The 5000-nt window shown below is 38.0% G+C and overlaps 1 protein-coding gene across 7 annotated transcripts in view; it reads right to left on the bottom strand.

Annotated features, from left to right (window-relative positions):
* Positions 1 to 5000, bottom strand: part of AKAP4 (A-kinase anchoring protein 4) — a 67732-nt gene that overhangs the window by 31396 nt on the left and 31336 nt on the right. The window lies entirely within an intron of this gene.

Here is a 5000-nt window from a genome sequence, read left to right as displayed (position 1 = left end):
TTACACAAAAAGAAAAAGAGATAGTTAAGTCACACACACACAGGTACACACACATCAGTTTTAAACGTAAACAAATAAACAAAAAAAAAACAGATAGTTGGGACACACACACACTAAGGCACACACACACACATCAGTTTGAAACTTAAACAAACAAACAAAAAAACATAGTTGGGACACACACACACACATCATTTGTAAAGTTAAACAAACAAAAAACAGACAGTTTGGCCACACACACACACACACACATCAGTTTTAAAGTTAAATGAAAAAACAGGTAGCTGGGCCACACACACACACAAAAAAAGTTTCAAAGTTAAACAAACAAACAAAAAAACAGGTAGTTGGGACACACACACACACACACAAACACACCAGATTTACAGCTAAACAAGCAAACAAAAACACATAGTTGGGCCACACACACACACACATCAGTGTTAAAGTTAAACAAACAAGCAAAAAAACAGGTAGTTGGGACACACATACACACAAACACATCAGTTTTAAAGTTAAACGAAAAAACAGGTAGCTGGGCCACACACACACACACACACACACACAAACAGTTTCAAAGTTAAACAAACAAAAAAACAGGTAGTTGGGACACACACACACACACACACCAGTTTTAAAGTTAAAAACTAGACAAAAATCAGATAGTTGGGCCACACACACAACACACACACACACACACATCAGTTTTAAAGCTAAACCAAAAGACAAAAAACCAGATAGTTGGGCCACACACACACACACACACACACACACAGCAGTTTCAAAGTTAAAAAAACAAACAAAAAACAGGTAGTTGGGCCACACACACACACAAAACACCAGTTTTAAAGTTAAACAGGCAAAAAACCCAGATACTTGGGCCCCCCCACCCACACACACACACCAGTTTTAAAGTTAAAAAAAGAAACAAAAAAGCAGGTAGTTGGGACACACACACACACACACATCAGTTTTAAAGTTAAACTACCAGACAAAAAAACAGATAGTTGGGCCACACACACACACACACACACACAGCAGTTTTAAAGTTAAAAAAGAAACAAAAAAAACATGTAGTTGGGACACACACACACACACACACTCATCAGTTTTAAAGTTAAATGAAAAAACAGGTAGCTGGGCCACACACACACACAAAAACAGTTTCAAAGTTAAACAAACAAACAAAAAAACAGGTAGTTGGGACACACACACACACAAAACACCAGTTTTAAAGTTAAACAGGCAAAAAACCCAGATACTTGGGCCCCCCCACCCACACACACACAACAGTTTTAAAGTTAAAAAACAAACAAAAAAACAGGTAGTTGGGACACACACACACACACACACACACCAGTTTTAAAGTTAAAAACTAGACAAAAAAACAGATAGTTGGACCACACACACAACACACACACACACATCAGTTTTAAAGTTAAACGAAAAAACAGGTAGCTGGGCCACACACACACACACACACACATCAGTTTTAAAGTTAAACGAAAAAACAGGTAGCTGGGCCACACTCACACACACACACACAAACAGTTTCAAAGTTAAACAAACAAAAAAACAGGTAGCTGGGCCATACACACACAAACACACAGACACACATCAGTTTTAAAGCTAAACAAAGAAACAAAAAAACGGAGAGTTGGGCCAGGCACACACACAGGCACACACACACACATCAGTTTTAAACTTAATCAAACAAGAAAAGAGATAGTTGGGCCACACACACACACAAAACACCAGTTTTAAAGTTAAACAGGCAAAAAACCCAGATAGTTGGGCCCCCCCACCCACACACACACAACAGTTTTAAAGTTAAAAAAACAAACAAAAAAACAGGTAGTTGGGACACACACACACACAAAACACCAGTTTTAAAGTTAAACAGGCAAAAAACCCAGATACTTGGGCCCCCCCCACCCACACACACACAACAGTTTTAAAGTTAAAAAAACAAACAAAAAAACAGGTAGTTGGGACACACACACACACACACACATCAGTTTTAAAGTTAAACTACCAGACAAAAAAACAGATAGTTGGGCCACACACACACACACACACACACACACACACACATCAGTTTTAAAGTTAAATGAAAAAACAGGTAGCTTGGCCACACACACACACACACAAAAAAAAACATTTTCAAAGTTAAACAAACAAAAAAACAGGTAGTTGGGACACACACACACTCAGGCACACACACACATCAGTTTGAAACTTAAACAAACAAACAAAAAAACATAGTTGGGACACACACACACATCATTTGTAAAGTTAAACAAACAAAAAAACAGACAGTTTGGCCACACACACACACACACACACACATCAGTTTTAAAATTAAATGAAAAAACAGGTAGCTGGGCCACACACACACACACACACCAGTTTTAAAGTTAAAAAACAAACAAAAAAACAGATACACACACACATCAGTTTTAAAGTTAAACAAACAGAAAAAGAGATAGTTAAGCCTCACACACACAGGTACTCACACATCAGTTTCAAAGTTAAAGAAACAAAAAAAACAGTTAGTTGGGACACACAGACACACATCAGTTTTAAACCTAAACAAATAAAAAAAATACAGATAGTTGGGACACACACACACACAAAACACCAGTTTTAAAGTTAAACAGGCAAAAAAAACCAGATAGTTGGGCCACACACACACACACACACACAACAGTTTTAAAGTTAAACAAACAAAAAAACAGGTAATTGGGCCACGCACACACACAGGCACACACACACGCAACAGTTTTAAAGTTAAACAAACAAACAAAAGAACAGATAGTTGGGCCACACACACACACACACACACACACACACACACAAACACACCAGATTTAAAGCTAAACAAGCAAACAAAAACACATAGTTGGGCCACACACACACACACATCAGTTTTAAAGTTAAACAAACAAGCAAAAAAACAGGTAGTTGGGACACACATACACACACACACATCAGTTTTAAAGTTAAACGAAAAAACAGGTAGCTGGGCCACACACACACACACACACACACACACACACACATCAGTTTTAAAGCTAAACCAAAAGACAAAAAAACAGATAGTTGGGCCACACACACACACACACACACACACACACACACCAGTTTGAAAGTTAAACAAGCAAACAAAAAACAGACAGATGGGCCACACAGACACACAACACACCAGTTTTAAAGTTAAACAGGCAAAAAAAACCAGATAGTTGGGCCACACACACACACACACAAACAACAGTTTTAAAGTTAAACAAACAAACAAACAAAAAAACGGGTAGTTGGGACACACACACACACACCAGTTTTAAAGCTAAACAAGCATACAAAAAAACATACTTGGGCCACACACACACACAAGCACACATCAGTATTTAAGTTAAACAAACAAACAAAAAAACGGATAGTTGGGCCAGGCACACACAAAGGCACCCAGACACACATCAGTTTTAAACTTAATCAAATAAAAAAAGAGATAGTTAAACAACAAAGTACACACACACACACAACAGTTTTAAAGTTAAAAAAACAAACAAAAAACAGGTAGTTGGGCCACACACACACACAAAACACCAGTTTTAAAGTTAAACAGGCAAAAAAAACCAGATAGTTGGGCCACACACACACACACACACACAAACACCAGTTTTAAAGTTAAAAAAGAAACAAAAAACAGATAGTTGGGCCACACACACACACACACACACACACACACACATCAGTTTTAAAAGCTAAACAAACCAAAAAAAAAAAACAGATAGTTGGGCCACACACACACACACACACACACCAGTTTTAAAAATAAACAAGCAAACAAAAAAACATAGTTGGGCCACACCCCCCCACACACACACACACATCAGTTTTAAAGCTAAACAAAAAACCAAAAAAAACAGATAGTTGGGCCACACACACACACAACACACCTGTTTAAAAGTAAAACAAGCAAAGAAAAACAGATAGTTGGGCCACACACACAACACACACAAACACACTCATCAGTTTTAAAGATAAACGAAAAAACAAGTAGCTGGGCCACACACACACACACACACACACACATCAGTTTTAAAGCTAAACAAAGAAACAAAAAAACGGAGAGTTGGGCCAGGCACACACACAGGCACACACACACACATCAGTTTTAAACTTAATCAAACAAGAAAAGAGATAGTTGGGCCACACACACACACAAAACACCAGTTTTAAAGTTAAACAGGCAAAAACCCAGATAGTTGGGCCCCCCCACCCACACACACACAACAGTTTTAAAGTTAAAAAACAAACAAAAAAACAGGTAGTTGGGACACACACACACACACACCAGTTTTAAAGTTAAAAACTAGACAAAAAAAACAGATAGTTGGGCCACACACACAACACACACACACACACATCAGTTTTAAAGTTAAACGAAAAAACAGGTAGCTGGGCCACAGTCACACACACACACACAAACAGTTTCAAAGTTAAACAAACAAAAAAACAGGTAGCTGGGCCATACACACACAAACACACAGACACACATCAGTTTTAAAGCTAAACAAAGAAACAAAAAAACGGAGAGTTGGGCCAGGCACACACACAGGCACACACACACACATCAGTTTTAAACTTAATCAAACAAGAAAAGAGATAGTTGGGCCACACACACAGACAAAACACCAGTTTTAAAGTTAAACAGGCAAAAAACCCAGATAGTTGGGCCCCCCCACCCACACACACACAACAGTTTTAAAGTTAAAAAAACAAACAAAAAAACAGGTAGTTGGGACACACACACACAAAACACCAGTTTTAAAGTTAAACAGGCAAAAAACCCAGATACTTGGGCCCCCCCACCCACACACACACAACAGTTTTAAAGTTAAAAAAACAAACAAAAAAACAGGTAGTTGGGACACACACACACACACACACACACACATCAGTTTTAAAGTTAAACTACCAGACAAAAAAACAGATAG

This window comes from Ovis aries, chromosome X (genome assembly GCF_016772045.2).
Source record: "Ovis aries strain OAR_USU_Benz2616 breed Rambouillet chromosome X, ARS-UI_Ramb_v3.0, whole genome shotgun sequence".
In the NCBI taxonomy this organism is placed as follows: domain Eukaryota; kingdom Metazoa; phylum Chordata; class Mammalia; order Artiodactyla; family Bovidae; genus Ovis; species Ovis aries.
Note: the sequence above shows the minus strand (reverse complement) of the source record. Positions and strands in the feature narration are given on the sequence as shown.